General features: G+C 44.8%; 1 pseudogene across 1 annotated transcript; it reads right to left on the bottom strand.

Annotated features, from left to right (window-relative positions):
• Positions 1–8,189: 8,189 nt before the first annotated feature.
• LOC311124344 (parathyroid hormone/parathyroid hormone-related peptide receptor-like) lies at positions 8,190–18,346 on the bottom strand (annotated as a pseudogene). Its single transcript, XR_014615161.1, has 5 exons — positions 18,171–18,346; positions 15,939–16,150; positions 15,384–15,527; positions 10,896–10,937; positions 8,190–10,480 (listed from the first exon to the last, which is right to left on the bottom strand). The product of XR_014615161.1 is annotated as a parathyroid hormone/parathyroid hormone-related peptide receptor-like (transcript).
• Between the last annotated feature and the right edge of the window lie 1,077 nt (positions 18,347–19,423).

Raw genomic sequence — 19,423 nt, 5'->3', positions numbered from 1 at the left:
GCAAGCATTGTGTCACAGCGTCCAGTCGGTCCCCAACCAACAGGTCTAATGGTGATAGAGCTGATGTTTGTTTTTGTGTTGTCTGGCTGGCTGGAACCTGGGCCTTGACATCATGTCTGTTATTTTACTGTTAATTTACTGTTATTTTACTGTTGCTCTTTAATTATTTGTTATATGTTCTTTTTTTAGTTATCTATTTTTTTACTTAACACTTATTTTTCTTAAAACTGCATTGTTGATTAAGGGCTTGTAAGTAATCATTTCACTGTAAGGTCTACACCTGTTGTATTCGGCGCACTCATGAACACAGTCCTCTAACCTTTTCTGTCTTTTCTTGTTATCTCTCTCTCTCTCCTCTCTCTCTCTTTCTCTACCTCTCTCTCTCTCTGTCTCTCCTCTCTCTCTCTCTCTCTCTCTCTCTCTCTCTCTCCTCTCTCTCTCTTTCTCACCTCTCTCTCTCTCTCTCTCTCTCTCTCTCTCTCTCTCTCTCTCTCTCTCTCTCTCTCTCTCTCTCTCTCTCTCTCTCTCTCTCTCTCTCTCTCTCTCTCTCTCTCTCTCTCTCTCTCTCTTTCTCCACCTCTCTCTCTCTCTCTTTCTCCACTCTCTCTCTCTCTCTCTCTCTCTCTCTCTCTCTCTCTCTCTCTCTCTCTCTCTCTCTCTCTCTCTCTCTCTCTCTCTCTCTCTCTCTCTCTCTCTCTCTCTCTCTCTCTCTCTCTCTCTCTCTCTCTCTCTCTCTCTCTCTCTCTCTCTCTCTCTCTCTCTCTCTCTCTCTCTCTCTCTCTCTCTCTCAGAACCAAGTACACAAACACTCACGCAAGTACAAACACACACATACACACGCACGCACACACACATCGACATGAACAGTATAGGAATAGACAGCCAAAGACCATTCATTTCCATATTAAAATGATCATGTATGTTGAGTTGATCTGTTGTTATCTAAAACTATATAGCTACAACCAAGGTGGTTGAGATGACGTCACTACAACGCTTGGAACAGTCTTATCCATTTAATCAGATGTCTGCATTTATCTAGTGATTCTGCTATTGACCTCTAAATGCAATCTTACACAAACATTTCTACTGTAATATACAAACATTTGAAATACATACATTTAAAAAAACATTATAATAAGATAACAATAAGATTAGAATTCAAACCCATCAGATATTATTTTCATCAACCCCATGTCATTTTAACTCAACACATTCTAGAAATGTTTTATTTTCTTTTGCCCTTAGGGAAGTGTGGACGTGTGGGCTGTGACAAATGGCACCCTATTCCCTGTATTCAAATGTAGGATCTTAATTTGATACCCTGTTGCAGGACAACATTCATGCAATGCGGGAAATGTAAAACGTATAGTGTATTTGAGGTTTAAAGGGCTTCTGAAGTTTGTAATTTCCACTTTGAAATGTCAGACTTGATTTTCCCTTACGAAAAAATGTATCAACCCTACAAAAATGTCAATGTTTTATTATAATCCACATAATAATTCACATTTCCTGTTGCTGCAGGATTATTTTCTTTCTGTAGCAAACTGGCTAAAATCAAGATCCTACATCTGTAGAGCACTACTTTTGACCAGGGCCTATAGGGCTCCGGGGGTGGAATTGAGTGGGACACACATGGAGATTGACATATAATGTTATTCATATAATGAAAGAAATATGCAGTGTTCTTCACAGGGAGATGTTTAGGGGTGGGGGTGCCGAAGTGTATTTGTCAACGGGGAGGGGGCCGGGAGGGGGGGGGGGCTGAGAGAAATGTTTATTCCCCACGCTGCTGACGGTTATTTATTTATAAAATGATTTACAAAAATATTCAGATTTATGTAGGCTGTAGGATGTATTTGCAATATGAATATATGTACAGTGCCTATTGAAAGTCTATACTTCAATTTCCCATGCATCTAAACAAGCCCATATCTCATATATTTACATACAAAGCCAAGAAAGTTCATGTTTTCCACAGTCATTTATTTTTTTTCCATCAGTTTGGACAAAAGTTTGCAACATAACACAAGAAACATATGTATATTTATATATATATCAAGGAAGTCAGTCACTGTCTGCCACTGTCCGTCCGTCTGTCCGTCCGTCTGTCTGTCCGTCCGTCTTTCTGTCCACACCTTATATACAATAACCACCATGGAAAGAAGATGAAACTGTGACACATACTCACTGAGGGGTTGTGAAGAAATGGTCCCACTTTAAACAGACAACAACTTATAAAGGCTTCATAGAGCATTCATAAGCACTACATAGCTTCTTTATAAAGCATTCAAATTGATGTTTTGTTTAATTTGGGACCAATAATACATTCAGACAGAACTGCTCAGATCCAGAGAGGGGAGTAACCCGAACCATCAACCATGGCTTCAGAAGATAGAGGAACTAGCTGGACCAATAAACCATCAACCATGGCTTCAGAAGATAGAGGAACTAGCTGGACCAATAAACCATCAACCATGGCTTCAGAAGATGGAGGAACTAGCTGGACCAATAAACCATCAACCATGGCTTCAGAAGATAGAGGAACTAGCTGGAACGTTAAACCATCAACCATGGCTTCAGAAGATAGAGGAACTAGCTGGAACGTTAAACCATCAACCATGGCTTCAGAAGATAGAGGAACTAGCTGGAACGTTAAACCATCAACCATGGCTTCAGAAGATAGAGGAACTAGCTGGAATGTTAAACCATCAACCATGGCTTCAGAAGATAGAGGAACTAGCTGGAACGTTAAACCATCAACCATGGCTTCAGAAGATAGAGGAACTAGCTGGAACGTTAAACCATCAACCATGGCTTCAGAAGATAGAGGAACTAGCTGGACAAATAAAAAAAACAGACTTGTCTAAAAGGGGCAATCTGGGATTTGTAAACAACAAAGCGATAACTCCACAACTTGTTTTGTTAAAAACCCTGGCTTCAGAAACCACAGTGGTACTAGCTGGGTCCCCAAAAAATAAACAATCACCAAATGGACCGGTCTGAAGTGTACCAATACGTGTATATGTTTGTAAGAGAGAAACAGAATTTCCACTGTGTCTAATGCCAAACAATCTACTGCAATAATGGGCCAGAAATGTAAGTAAAATACATTTTCATTAGTACTGTAATATTCAAGTCGTGGAATAATTACACTAACAACAGAGAAGGCAACAATCTGCATAATCAACAAAACACTGTGATTAAATCCCAGCTAAATGGCACCAGTATGTACCATACGAACTGTTCAATGTTCACATACTGACTGGCTCTGGCTCTGTTCACTAACACTGCCTTTTAAACCTACAGGACATTTGGATAAATGTCTACAGAGTGAGTATCCCAAATTGCACCCTATTCCCTTTACAGTGCACTACTTTCTATGGGCCCTGGTCAAAAGTAGTGCACAACAAAAGGAATAGTGTACCATTTGGGATACAAATAAAGTGTTTTTCAGTGTACTAGCTTTGAAAGCTACAGTAGCCTACACTACTATGTGAGAGGGAGAGAGAGAGTCTATTCACCTGGAAACATGACTCTCTCCTCACCTGGAAACATGACCCTCTATTCACCTGGAAACATGACTCTCTCCTCACCTGGGAGGGTTGTGCTGTATCTCCTCACCTGGGAGGGCTGTGATCTACGAGGCCAACCAGGTCAGACAAATGATCTAACACATTGATGCATCCCAAATGGCACCCTATTCCCTATATAGCTCTGGTCAAAAGTAGTGTACTATGTAGGGGATAGGGTGCCATCTGGGACAGCCCAAATGTTGGTGCTGCTTCAGTCACTCCGATGCTAGACTAGCTAGCTTCTGTATCATGTTGGGGATTCTGCAGTGATGCTTCTATATCATGTTGTGGATTCTGCAGTGATGCTTCTGTATCATGTTGTGGATTCTACAGTGATGCTTCTATATCATGTTGTGGATTCTGCAGTGATGCTTCTATATCATGTTGGGGATTCTGCAGTGATGTTTTTGTATCATGTTGGGGATTCTACAGTGATGTTTCTATATCATGTTGGGGATTCTACAGTGATATTTCTATATCATATTGGGGATTCTACAGTGATGTTTCTATATCATGTTGGGGATTCTACAGTGATATTTCTATATCATATTGGGGATTTTACAGTGATGTTTCTATATCATATTGGGGATTCTACAGTGATGTTTCTATATCATGTTGGGGATTCTACAGTGATGTTTTTGTATCATGTTGGGGATTCTACAGTGATGTTTCTACATCATGTTGGGGATTCTACAGTGATGTTTCTGTATCATGTTGGGGATTCTACAGTGATGTTTCTGTATCATGTTGGGGATTCTACAGTGATGTTTCTGTATCATGTTGGGGATTCTACAGTGATGTTTCTATATCATGTTGGGGATTCAACAGTGATGTGCAGTAGCATCAGTGGAGGTAGAGAAGGCACAGAATTGTTTTTTCTATTTAATTTCATTTGCACGGAAGGAAAAATGTGTGATTTCATGCGTGCTGGCTCCATATGTGATCTACATGCAAATTGGGATAAAATAGACTGAGTGTACTGTAGTCCCTGACCATTTTTACTGGGATCCTATTGGCCTCTGGCTTATGGGACGTACAACAACAACCAATGGGAATGCTCTATTACAACACAGTAACTCAATGAGAGTTCTGGCCTTAGTGTATCTTGTGAAGCCACAGTTTCTGGAGCCAATGGAACTGCTACGTCAAACACACACGGCAGCCAATGGGACAGCTCTGCTGCAAAACAGCGACCAATGGGACACTTTGTTACAACAGTACAGCCAACTGAACTGCTCTGCTGCAACACAACAGCCAATGGGACAGCTCTGCTGCAACACAACAGCCAATGGGACAGCTCTGCTGCAACACAACAGCCAATGGGACAGCTCTGCTGCAACACAACAGCCAATGGGACAGCTCTGCTGCAACACAACAGCCAATGGGACAGCTCTGCTGCAACACAACAGCCAATGGGACAGCTCTGCTGCAACACAACAGCCAATGGGACAGCTCTGCTGCAACACAACAGCCAATGGGACAGCTCTGCTGCAACACAACAGCTAATGGGCAGCTCTGCTGCAACACAACAGCCAATGGGACAGCTCTGCTGCAACACAACAGCCAATGGGACAGCTCTGCTGCAACACAACAGCAGCTGAGGAAGTGCTAGACAAGGGGATGGTTCCTCCTATATCTCCTCCTGTCACTCTGTGGGCGTCATCCACCTTTCTGGACCCAGGTAATATCTGCCAGTACAGGCACACACACACTCACACACACAGCACACACACTCACACAGACACAGACACACACACACACGTCACACACTCACACACATCACACACACACAATGCACACACAAAGGTAGGCACGCACTCACAAATTCAACAATCACACACACACACACACACACACACACACACAAACATACGACAAAGAAACAAATCATTTGAATGTCATTAACGTACAATTATTTACATATTTACCAATTATAAATTAACGTTGTGCAAATAGCCTCACAAAGTCATGTTGAGTTGAGTTATTCCTGTTAATTTGTTGGTAACAAAAATAATACATGTATTTGTCCTCTGTATCCCCCTTCTCACGAAGATGTCCTATTCCAGAAAAACTGCGTAAAATGAGACCTCTTGTGCTCCTGTCAACACCGTCACAGGGTTTGATTATGGTGTACTGTAGGTTTTTTCTGATGTGGTTAATATACCATCACACCTCAGCAAATTGAGACTGGATTTTGTTCTTCTACACGGTGTCCATATTAGGACAGCCTCAGCAGTCGTTTGCTCATGAAAAGAAAAGTACTAGAAATACTGAATCTGGGACTAAACTGATGTTGTAAACTGGGTGGTTCGAGCCCTGAATGCTGATTGGCTGACAGCCGTGGTATATCAGACCGTATACCATGGGTATGACAAAACGTTTATTTTTACTGCTCTAATTACATTGGTAACCAGTTTATAATAGCAATAAGGCACCTCTGGGGTTTGTGGTATATGGCCAATATACCACGACTAAGGGCTGTATCCAGGCACTCTGCATTGCGTTGTTCATAAGAACAGCCCTTAGCCGTGGTATATTGGCCATATACCACACCTCCTCGGGCCTTCTTGCTTAATTATATTATGACTCCATAGTTTGAATACGTAATTCCATGGGGACCGGTAACCGTTCAAATAGTATTTGTTTTCTTTTGCATACTTTGACCACTTGGAGTGCTGCATGGAGTGCCAGGTGGGCGGGGTTTGCAATTTAAAGACCAGGCAAGCTCAATGAAGCACAGCTAAAGTATATGAAATAAATCAAATAATATTTGAAGCCAGGTCTACTCTGTACTCCCTATGTGGACTCGATACGGGCCTTATCCCCATAGAGTAGGATCATTCACACAGTAGGGGAGGTCGGCGAGGGAAAACATACTGTAACTGAATGCAGTTACCCCGTGGGACATACAGCTCTGGAAAGCTTGATGATGCTGTTTCCCATTGGCTCATACCCATTACAGATGATTATATTAGCATTAATTTGCATGCGTGGCAGAAAGGCTATTTTAAACATGACAACAAAAAAAAACCATTTCCTTGAAGAGTTGAACAGAGAGAGCTGCTGCATTGGTGCAAATGTCAGATGGGCTGGTCCCTCTGTAGCCCAGGGGATTAGAATTAGAATTATTTGGCTAATAATGGGGGCCTCGAGGAAAACATTTGGCGGGTGTGTTAGAAATGCCCAGGCCTATTTCTGGTCCCAGTCCAGCTCTGCACTAACATGCACAGCATACTGTATTTCTAACAGACTTGGGTAGCCAGACTGAACTAATAAAAACACTGTCTTCTCTTCTACTTCCTGATCCCCATCATCTAAAAACACTGTCTTCTCTTCTACTTTCTGATCCCCATCATCTAAAAACACTTGACACGTATACAACACTTACAACTCACAATTGCAACCTTTCGTTGTGTTAAAAAAATTAAATTAAAAAAAAGAATAAGATACATATCTGAAATTGGTGGCTTTACATTAATGTATAGAATGTGATGATAATCAACACTATCATCATCATCATCATCATCATCATCATCATCATCATACCTCTCTCTCTCTCTCTCTCTCTCTCTCTCTCTCTCTCTCTCTCTCTCTCTCTCTCTCTCTCTCTCTCTCTCTCTCTCTCTCTCTCTCTCTCTCTCTCTCTCTCTCTCTCTCTCTCTCTCTCTCTCTCTCTCTCTCTCTGCCTCTCTGCCTCTCTGCCTCTCTCTCTCTCTCTGTCTCTCTCTTCATCCAATCAGAATGGACAGCAAGGTGAAGGAGGTATCTCATCAAAAGCTTTATAAAGACCTACAGTGGGGAGAACAAGTATTTGATACACTGCTGATTTTGCAGGTTTTCCTACTTACAAAGCATGTAGAGGTCTGTAATTTTTATCATAGGAACACTTCAACTGTGAGAGACGGAATCTAAAACAAAAATCCAGAAAATCACATTGTATGATTTTTAAGTAATTAATTTGCATTTTATTGCATGAGTATTTGATCACCTACCAACCAGTAAGAATTCCGGCTCTCACAGACCTGTTAGTTTTTCATTAAGAAGCCCTCCTGTTCTCCACTCATTACATGTATTAACTGCACCTGTTTGAACACGTTACCTGTATAAAAGACACCTGTCCACACACTCAATCAAACAGACTCCAACCTCTCCACAATGGCCAAGACCAGAGAGCTGTGTAAGGACATCAGGGATAAAATTGTAGATGTGCACAAGGCTGGGATGGGCTACAGGACAATAGGCAAGCAGCTATGTGAGAAGGCAACAACTGTTGGCGAAATTATTAGAAAATGGAAGAAGTTCAAGATGACGGTCAATCACCCTCGGTCTGGGGCTCCATGCAAGATCTCACCTTGTGGGGCATCAATGATCATGAGGAAGGTGAGGGATCAGCCCAGAACTACACGGCAGGACCTGGTCAATGACCTGAAGAGAGCTGGGACCACAGTCTCAAAGAAAACCATTAGTAACACATTATGCCGTCATGGATTAAAATCCTGCAGCGCACGCAAGGTCCCCCTGCTCAAGCCAGTGCATGTCCAGGCCCGTCTGAAGTTTGCCAATGACCATCTGGATGATCCAGAGGAGGAATGGGAGAAGGTCATGTGGTCTGATGAGACAAAAATAGAGCTTTTTGGTCTAAACTCCACTCGCCGTGTTTGGAGGAAGAAGAAGGATGAGTACAACCCCAAGAACACCATCCCAATCCATCATTCTTTGGGGATGCTTTTCTGCAAAGGGGACAGGACGACTGCACCGTATTGAAGGGAGGATGGATGGGGCCATGTATTGCGAGATCTTGGCCAACAACCTCCTTCCCTCAGTAATAGCATTGAAGATGGGTCGTGGCTGGGTCTTCCAGCATGACAACGACCCGAAACACACAGCCAGGGCAACTAAGGAGTGGCTCCGTAAGAAGCATCTCAAGGTCCTGGAGTGGCCTAGCCAGTCTCCAGACCTGAACCCAATAGAAACTCTTTGGAGGGAGCTGAAAGTCCATTTTGCCCAGCGACAGCCCCGAAACCTGAAGGATCTGGAGAAGGTCTGTTAGGAGGAGTGGGCCAAAATCCCTGCTGCAATGTGTGCAAACCTGGTCAAGACCTACAGGAAACGTATGATCTCTGTAATTGGAAACAAAGGTTTCTGTACCAAATATTAAGTTCTGCTTTTCTGATGTATCAAATACTTATGTCATGCAATAAAATGCAATTTAATTACTTAAAAATCATACAATGTGATTTTCTGGATTTTTGTTTTAGATTCCGTCTCTCACAGTTGAAGTGTACCTATGATAAAAAATTACAGACCTCTACATGCTTTGTAAGTAGGAAAACCTGCTAAATTGTGTATGAAATATTTGTTCTCCCCACTGTAGGAAGGCTATGAATACGTTCTGTCATGGTTTCATCTGTTTTTCTGGTAGTCCTGTTAGTCATGTGGCCTGTTTTTGTTTGTGTTTTTTGAATGTCCAGTTTATTCTTCCTTTACTGTCTCCAGTACCACAAAACACAATGCTATTTAACACAACAACATATACCAGAGGCTAAAGCTAAGACCCTGTATTTAGCAACTTGAGGATTCTGTGTATTATTTTACACACATAGCTTTGGAAGTTCTTTTTTCTTCTCCGTTTGAGCTTTTTGAACATGCAGAGAGTCCTGCTGCGTACCATGCTGTCTGTCTGACTGTCTGTTGAAGAGAAAACACTTCCATGAATCCATGTGGCTCGCAGGACATCCACAGTCATAGGACGTCAGATGGGTCCAACATGGGAGGTCTGGTCTGGGTCAGATGGGTCCAACATGGGAGGTCTGGTCTGGGTCAGATGGGTCCAACATGGGAGGTCTGGTCTGGGTCAGATGGGTCCAACATGGGAGGTCTGGTCTGGGTCAGATGGGTCCAACATGGGAGGTCTGGTCTGGGTCAGATGGGTCCAACATGGGAGGTCTGGTCTGGGTCAGATGGGTCCAACATGGGAGGTCTGGTCTGGGTCAGATGGGTCCAACATGGTTAGGTCTGGTCTGGGTCAGAGGTGGACATTGTCATCTGATTGTTGTATGGTTGTCAACTCATCAACTGTCACGTTTGAACTGTCAGCTATCAACTGATGTCAACTGTCAACTGATGTCAACTGTCAACTGATGTCAACTGATGTCAACTGTCAACTGATGTCAATTGATGTCAACTGTCAACTGATGCCAACTGATCCATCTAGCTTGTCCTATGTTTCTCTCCTTTGGCTGTGGATTGGAGAGGGCCGAGTACTGCCTCTCTCTCCCACTAACTGTTCCAGGGTTACGATACCAACACTGAGACACACACTGGTCCTGGGTCTCTCAAGGCCATCTCTCTCATTAACATTGGTCCATTGAGACACACACCTCTCCTGAAACACACTCCCCAGCTCCAGAGTGTTACCAGGGTGTTACATCATTAACCGTCCCCCGTCCTCTCCAGTCTCAGAGGTGGCTCTCTGCATTTCCTCTAGGAGCCTCGTAACACTCTGACACCCTGTCCGTCAAGCAGATGTCATCCATATTATCCTCTATCAGCATGTGACTACAGCTGATGGCGCCCTCACGTGGTGGGGAGGGGAGCTGCATGGACGACCCCGTGTTCTTCCTGCTCCGCCCCATGCCATTCTGACAGCTCACCACCAGGAGGTGCTTCTCCTCTGGGGAGCAGCCTGGGCCCTGGCCAGGGGGAGCAGGGGAGCAGGTGGTGATGTCAGGGAGGTGGGGGTGGAGGAGCAGGGAGGAGGGGTGCGAGGGGTCGCGACCCCCGTGACCCACCAGGCTGTTGCTCTTGGTGTTGAGGTGGGGCGGCTGGCTGTAGGTGTGGCGGTACTCCTCCTCGATGTTACGACCCAGCTTCCAACGCTTCCACTTCTTCAGAATCTCTGATTGAACCTTGGGTGGGAGAGGGGGAGAGATGAGAGAGAGGGAGAGAACAAGGGTGGAGAGGGAGGAAGGGAGAGAGAGAGTGAAAGAAGGAGAGAGAGAGAGAGAGGGCGAGAGAGAGAGACAGAGAGAGAGAGAGAGAGAGAGAGAGAGAGAGAGAGACAGAGAGAGAGAGAGAGAGAGAGAGAGAGAGAGAGAGAGAGAGAGAGAGAGAGAGAGAGAGAGAGAGAGAGAGAGATTATATGTGTGATGTTCATGTTAAATTGAGAGTTGTTCTGGTAAATGTGAGAAAGAGCTGTCCCATTGGCTGTTGCGTGGAAAAGAGCTAGGACAAGACAAGAGAAACAGGAAGCAGAGAGGACACATCCTCCATGAAAGAAGTATGAAAGACGGAGAAAGAGAGGAATAGGAGGAGAGGACTTACCTCTTTGTTGACAAAGCAGTATAAGATAGCCACCAGCAGACCCTGTAGAAACACCAAGTTCTGAGTCAACACACAAAACCATTATCATATGCCACCAGCAGACCCTGTAGAAACACCAAGTTCTGAGTCAACACACACACAACCATTATCATATGCCACCAGCAGACCCTGTAGAAACACCAAGTTCTGAGTCAACACACACAACCATTATCATATGCCACCAGCAGACCCTGTAGAAACACCAAGTTCTGAGTCAACACACACACAACCATTATCATATGCCACCAGCAGACCCTGTAGAAACACCAAGTTCTGAGTCAACACACACAACCATTATCATATGCCACCAGCAGACCCTGTAGAAACACCAAGTTCTGAGTCAACACACACAACCATTATCATATGCCACCAGCAGACCCTGTAGAAACACCAAGTTCTGAGTCAACACAAAACCATTATCATATGCCACCAGCAGACCCTGTAGAAACACCAAGTTCTGAGTCAACACACACAACCATTATCATATGCCACCAGCAGACCCTGTAGAAACACCAAGTTCTGAGTCAACACACACAACCATTATCATACTATACAGTGGGGGAAAAAAGTATTTAGTCAGCCACCAATTGTGCAAGTTCTCCCACTTAAAAAGATGAGAGAGGCCTGTAATTTTCATCATAGGTACACGTCAACTATGACAGACAAAATGAGGAAAACAAATCCAGAAAATCACATTGTAGGATTTTTATTGAATTTATTTGCAAATTATGGTGGAAAATAAGTATTTGGTCAATAACAAAAGTTTCTCAATACTTTGTAATATACCCTTTGTTGGCAATGACACAGGTCAAACGTTTTCTGTAAGTCTTCACAAGGTTTTCACACACTGTTGCTGGTATTTTGGCCCATTCCTCCATGCAGATCTCCTCTAGAGCAGTGATGTATTGGGGCTGTCGCTGGGCAACACGGACTTTCAACTCCCTCCAAAGATTTTCTATGGGGTTGAGATCTGGAGACTGGCTAGGCCACTCCAGGACCTTGAAATGCTTCTTACGAAGCCATTCCTTCGTTGCCCGGGCGGTGTGTTTGGGATCATTGTCATGCTGAAAGACCCAGCCACGTTTCATCTTCAATGCCCTTGCTGATGGAAGGAGGTTTTCACTCAAAATCTCACGATACATGGCCCCATTCATTCTTTCCTTTACACGGATCAGTCGTCCTGGTCCCTTTGCAGAAAAACAGCCCCAAAGCATGATGTTTCCACCCCCATGCTTCACAGTAGGTATGGTGTTCTTTGGATGCAACTCAGCATTCTTTGTCCTCCAAACACGACGAGTTTAGTTTTTACCAAAAAGTTCTATTTTGGTTTCATCTGACCATATGACATTCTCCCAATCCTCTTCTGGATCATCCAAATGCACTCTAGCAAACTTCAGACGGGCCTGGACATGTACTGGCTTAAGCAGGGGGACACGTCTGGCACTGCAGGATTTGAGTCCCTGGCGGCGTAGTGTGTTACTGATGGTAGGCTTTGTTACTTTGGTCCCAGCTCTCTGCAGGTCATTCACTATGTCCCCCCGTGTGGTTCTGGGATTTTTGCTCACCGTTCTTGTGATCATTTTGACCCCACGGGGTGAGATCTTGCGTGGAGCCCCAGATCGAGGGAGATTATCAGTGGTCTTGTCTTCCATTTCCTAATAATTGCTCCCACAGTTGATTTCTTCAAACCAAGCTGCTTACCTATTGCAGATTCAGTCTTCCCAGCCTGGTGCAGGTCTACAATTTTGTTTCTGGTGTCCTTTGACAGCTCTTTGGTCTTGGCCATAGTGGAGTTTGGAGTGTGACTGTTTGAGGTTGTGGACAGGTGTCTTTTATACTGATAACAAGTTCAAACAGGTGCCATTAATGCAGGTAACGAGTGGAGGACAGAGGAGCCTCTTAAAGAAGAAGTTACAGGTCTGTGAGAGCCAGAAATCTTGCTTGTTTGTAGGTGACCAAATACTTATTTTCCACCATAATTTGCAAATAAATTCATTAAAAATCCTATAATGTGATTTTCTGGATTTTCTTTTCTCAATTTGTCTGTCATAGTTGACGTGTACCTATGATGAAAATTACAGACCTCTCTCATCTTTTTAAGTGGGAGAACTTGCACAATTGGTGGCTGACTAAATACTTTTTTCCCCACTGTATGTGACACATACATGTAAAGGGCTGTTCATGTCTCTGTTTTTCTCTCTGTCTCTGTCTCTGTCTCTGTCTCTCTCTCTCTCTCTCTCTCTCTCTCTTAGATGTAGAGGACTGTTCGAGTCACTGTACATTTTCTCTCTGTGTTTCTCAATGTTTGTGTGTGTCTCTCTCTCTCCCTCAGTCTCTCTCACTGAGTCTCTCTCTCTCTCTCTCTGTTTCTCTCAGATGTAGAGGGGTGTTAGCGTCACTGTCAAAGGCACAAGTCACTACTGGACACAGGTTACTACTGTGTGATTAAAGGGGTCTTGTCTGTAGCATAGAGCTGTTTTTGGGTGGCTAAAGGGGTCTTGTCTGTAGCATAGAGCTGTTTTTGGGTGGCCAAAGGGGTCCTGTCTGTAGCATAGAGCTGTCTTTGGGTGGCCAAAGGGGTCTTGTCTGTAGCATAGAGCTGTCTTTGGGTGGCTAAAGGGGTCTTGTCTGTAGCATAGAGCTGTCTTTGGGTGGCTAAAGGGGTCTTGTCTGTAGCATAGAGCTGTCTTTGGGTGGCCAAAGGGGTCTTGTCTATAGCATAGAGCTGTCTTTGGGTGGCTAAAGGGGTCTTGTCTTTAGCATAAAACTGTCTTTGTAGAGCTGTTGTTAGTGATGTTAGAATGCACAGATCGATGCATGAGACTGACTAACTCAACTGTTCTCTCTCTCTGTTACACTCTCTCTCCATCTCTCTCCATCTCTCTTTCTGGGTCTTACTCTCTTTGAGTGTGTTGTTTCTCTCTCTCTCTCTCCCTCTCTCCACCTCTAATCCCCCTCTCTCTCTCTCTCTCTCTCTCTCTCTCTCTCTCTCTCTCTCTCTCTCTCTCTCTCTCTCTCTCTCTCTCTCTCTCTCTCTCTCTCCCCTCTCTCCACCTCTAATCCCCCTCTGTCTCTCTCTCTCTCCCCCCTCTCTCCACCTCTAATCCCTGCTTTCTCTCTCTCTCTCCCCTCTCTCCACCTCAAATCCCCCTCTGTCTCTCTCTCTCTCCCCACCCTCTCTCCACCTCAAATCCCCCTCTGTCTCTCTCTCTCTCTCCCCCTCTCTCCACCTCAAATCCCCCTCTCTCTCTCTCTCCCCCCTCTCTCCACCTCAAATCCCCCTCTGTCTCTTTCTCTCTCCCCCCTCTCTCCACCTCTAATCCCGCTTTCTCTCTCTCTCTCTCCCCTCTCTCCACCTCAAATCCCCCTCTGTCTCTCTCTCTCTCTCTCCCCCGTCTCTCCACCTCAAATCCCCCTCTGTCTCTCTCTCTCTCCCCCCTCTCTCCACCTCAAATCCCCCTCTCTCTCTCTCTCCCCCTCTCTCCACCTCAAATCCCCCTCTCTCTCTCTCTCCCCCCTCTCTCCACCTCTATTCCCCCTCTGTCTCTCTCTCTCCCAGCTCCCATAATAACATGGAACACCCGTTAGATGGAGAGAAGACTGAGAGAAGACTGAGAGAAGACTGAGAGAAGACTGAGAGAAGACTGAGAGAAGACTGAGAGAAGACTGAGAGTAGACTGAGAGAAGACTGTGAGAAGACTGAGTAATTCACTGAATAAGAAGGGCATATGGTGCTCAAAGACTCTAAAAGTAAACTCTGTCACTGTCATAATCACTCCTAGGCCGCATCCCAAATAGCACCCTATTCCTTAGTGCACTACTTTTGTAGTGGGGGTAGCGCACTATATTGGGAATAGGGTGCCAACTGGGATATAGCCAGGCCTGACATAATCCAAATAACAAGGGTAGCTAACTACTACCATATTGTGTTGGGAGATGAGGAATTCATAATGTAACGCCTTCTGGATGAAGAGAGTAGACTGAGTCATTCAAAGTAGAAGGACTGAATCACTCAGAGAAGGCATATGGTGCTCCAAGACTCAAATGACACACACACACACACACACACACACACACACACACACACACAGTGAGAGAGACTATAAATGGCTCTGAAACTAGAGGCAGTAGTTCCCAGATGGCATTCAGGCTACTGAGGGTAATTCACATCCACACAGAAGGCACTAGCTGTTGATATTTAATGGTTCTGAGTTGTGTTTTTCTGTTCCTGTGATTATGAGCCAGCTTGTGTATTAGCCCTCTTTTATAACTCAATTTGAATAGTTACTGAACAAATGTTTCTAGATTTAGCTTAAGGTCAACACAAACTCAATCCATGAGAGTAGGTTATGTACTGCTTGTATGGGTTATGAATGTGTTATGAAGTCTCTATATGTAGGTACCCTTTAAGTGTGTGTGTGTGTGTGTGTGTGTGTGTGTGTGTGTGACCTGGAAGGAGGTGAAGAAGAGGTCTATGAAGAGTTTGGTGAGACGCAGGGTGATGGTGGCCTTGGTGGACTCATCCGTCACGAAGACAAACACCACCAAGTGGATTCCTAGTAGAGGGATCAGGTAAGGGTAGACTTAGCCAACCTGGGAGAGAGAGAGATAGGGGGAGGGAGGGAGAGAGGGGAGGGAGGGAGCGGGGGAGATAGAGAGAGGGTTAGAGAGAGGTAGGGAGAGAGAGGAGAGGGGGAGAGAGAGAGGGTTAGAGAGAGTTAGGGAGACAGAGGGAGAGGGGGAGAGAGAGAGGGTAGAGAGAGGTAGGGAGAGAGAGAGAGAGAGAGAGAGAGAGAGAGAGAGAGAGAGAGAGAGAGAGAGAGAGAGAGAGAGAGAGAGAGAGAGAGAGAGAGAGAGAGAGAGAGCTGAGTTTAGAAGGTTGATGATGTTATAAACATAGGAAAGGGTTTGCATTGTGAAAGAAAGAAAGAAAGAAAGAAAGAAAGAAAGAAAGAAAGAAAGAAAGAAGAAAGAAAGAAAGAAAGAAAGAAAGAAAGAGCTCACCGGAACTTGTAGTCGGAGTATCTCATCTGGTGAGCCCTCAATTTGGACACCAGGATCTTTATTATGTGGATGAAGATCAGGAAGTTTATCTGTAAAGAACATGAAGTCAGAAACAGTTTGATGAGTGAAGACTTGTCAACATGCAGAACAGAACAGTGGTGAGTTTGCAGATAGCTCCATAGCACTACACTCTTAGAAAAAATGTGTGTTATCTAGAACCTAAAAGGGTTATTCCGCTGTCCCCATAGGAGAACCCTTTGAAGAACCATTTTTGGTTCCAGGTAGAACCCCTTTGGGTTCCATGTAGAACCCTTTCCACAGAGGGTTCTACATGGAACCCAAAATAACCCTTATGGAACCCTTTTATCTGAGAGTGTACATACTGTAAGATCATCTTAGGGGGGGATCCAATCCGATCGCGCTTTGTCGGCCTTGCACCTTTTAAAGGCAATGCTTCCACGTTTTGCGGAGACCGAATTCACGGTACACGCTGCATACGTCAGCTCAATCGGAAATTAACTTTAAATGTCAAACGCGCCATAACACAGATTTACCGCCGATGGGATTGAATCCAAACCTTAGCCTGTTTGTACAGCAGTATAGTCAAGGCCAACATGTTTAAATAGGAGTTGGCAAGACAGTCCAAACAGATCTAGGACCAGCAGGCTAGCATGTTAACGGCTACATGAACAGATAAAAACATGTCTGCTGACATTGACTCAAACGAGCGTCCTAAACCAAACGATCCCGCGATAAAGAGGTGAGTGAGTGGCGTTTTGTTGTCATGGGCTACGTGAAGAGCAAAGCAGGAACTGACCTCACCACCTCTGTCTCTGTGGATACTCAAACAAAGGAATTCCTGTGAGATACAGCTACAGACACTTAGGAAGAGGATTGATGTCAGGAAACTATGCCGACTCGACCCGGGGCGTCTGTCTGTGTAACGGACATAGGTGGCATCCCAAATGGTACACTTTTCCCTATATAGTGCACTACTTTAGACCAGGACCAATGGCTCTTGTCAAAAGTAGTGCACTATACAGGGGATAGGGTGCCATTTGGGACGTAAACATTTGGGATTCAGCCCTGGTCTGACGTGACAGCCGCCGTGACGAATATGACTCTTATATAAACCCATTGTTCTGACCTTTCATTAACACTATGTTCACGGTGGGGCAGCAGAGGGTAGAAACTGGGTCAGGACTTCATCAAACTAAAGACTAAAGCACCCAGACGGATATTAAAGAAAGACAGACCCTTGAACGCTGGCATACTATAGCTGGTATGTTGACTTGGAGAGTCTGTCTGATGTGACGGCCGCCATGACGGATCTCACTCTTATATAAAACCCAGCCCAGCCCAGCCAGGAGTAGGCTACTAATAACTCTAGGGTCAAATTGGAGTGGTAGGGGGTAGAGAAGTAGGGTCAGGGTCAGGACAACGAAAACGCCCCAAACAAATCCATAGGAGTAAAGACCCTTGAATGCATAACAACATCACTTACTATAGCTGTATGGAGTCTGTCTAATGTAGAGTTGCAACATCCTGGTAACTTTCCCCCCCAAAATCCCCTGGTTTTCCAAAAATCCTGGTTGGAAGATTCCTGGATTTCCTGCCAATTCTTGCCAGATTCCGGGAATCTTCCAAACAGGATTCTGGGAATTTCTGGAAATGTACTGGAATTTTTTCAACCCTAGTCTGATGTAACATCCGCCATGACAAATCTCACTCTTATATAAAACCAGCCCTGATCTTCCAGAAGTAGGTTACTAATAACCTAGTTAAATAAAAGTTAAATAAAAGAATAATACAAAATTAAAAAATAATGCTACGGTCAGAGTGAAGTGGACATCAAACGAAAACACGCAAACAAAGATGGAGGTGTGATGACCCTCCCACTCTGTCTGCCGTATTCTCTCTCTTTGCTCTCGGAGTTGGGAGGGTCGTCAGCTACATGGGAAACACCTGGGCTTGGGTGTGTCCCAGGATAAATGGACCTCTTCCACATTCATTGGGGAGACTCTCTCCATGCAGACACCTTTATTGATTGTTGTTGTGGTATTCTTGTGGCTTTTTGGTTGTTTGCTTTGGCACCTTTCAACACCTTTTCACGACATATCCACATTACTGACCGAGGTGGAAAACACACGAGGCCTTGGAGCGGAGGTGCGCGTCGAGGCTACGGGGCTGCTTCGTGCCATTACGCAGCGCAGTTTTCTTTTCATTGCGCACCTTGTTATAGAAACTGTCGTCACTTTTCGAGCCGCCTAACAGACTACTACAGGCCGAAGATATGGACTTGTTCACTGCGGTGACACTTGTGAACAGCGCTTCTGACTGCGTGAAGACACTGTGGGATCTCTGCGCTCCTCCAGCATCGGCCACCGAGGCTGTGACGGTGACCGACCCTGGTCCAAGCAAGAGAAGACGCACAATTAATAAGAACCTCCGCGGATTTGCAGTTGAAGAAACAGTTGGTCAGCCACAAAGTGACATAGATGAAAAGACTGAGTTCATGAGATTGTTTTACAGTGTTGTCGATGCTGTGCAAGGAGAGATGAATGCGCGTTTTGGAGAGCGCAGTAGCGAGCTCATTGGCGCACTGGCTGCTTTGAACCCAGAGGCCGAGGATAATTTCCTGGACCCATCAAAGGTAACCCCTCTCCTGGAATTAGCTGGAACTGATGTGGTTGAATCTGAATATACTGTGGCTCGTGAGTTCCTGGTGAAGAAAATGACTGACACCCCGGTTCCCCCCGAAGATGGAAAATGGACAATAGCCAACATCCTCAGCACATTCAACTGTGCACTCCAGGCAATGCCGACTGTTCTCACATCCTACACACTTGCCCTAACTTTAGGAGCTTCCACAGCAATGTGTGAAAACTCATTTTCCACGCTCAAAAGCGTCTTCTCAGCGCATCGGCGCAGTATGCTGCACAGACGCAAGGCCCAGCTGATTCAGCTTGCTTTTGAAAAGGACCTCACTCACAAGTTTAAGTCCGAGTGGAAGGATACTTTGATGAGGAGGTTCTGCTCGGAGAAACGCCGCCTCCAGCTGTACTGACAGGAGGGACCGGAGAGAGGACAGCGCTGCCTCCACTCAAAGTACCGGCAGGTTCAAAGTCTCTGTGTGTGTGTGTGTGTGTGTGTATATGCGTGCGTGTGTGTGTGTGTGTGTCTCATGGCAATGCATATCCCTCTGTTGACTGCTTTAAAATGCAATGTTTGAGAGCTGCTTCTGGTGTTACATCTAATATGTTGTATAGTCAAGTGTTTTATGGATATTCATAACATTGCTTCTATGTAATGTGGTGTAGGCTATAGGCTACCTGGTCATATTGCTGTTGGTTATGTTTAATGTCATGATTACGTGCTGCGCAAATAGAGTATACGATTATTATAAATATACGTACTGTAGGCTAATAATAATTGTGCCCTGCCCTCCCATGCATTTCATATGCCCCCCTTAAGACTGAGGTCTG

The sequence above is a fragment of the Coregonus lavaretus genome (assembly GCF_964263955.1).
Source record: "Coregonus lavaretus genome assembly, contig: HAP1_SCAFFOLD_8713, whole genome shotgun sequence".
Lineage (NCBI taxonomy): Eukaryota > Metazoa > Chordata > Actinopteri > Salmoniformes > Salmonidae > Coregonus > Coregonus lavaretus.
This window is presented reverse-complemented; position numbering and strand designations above follow the sequence as displayed.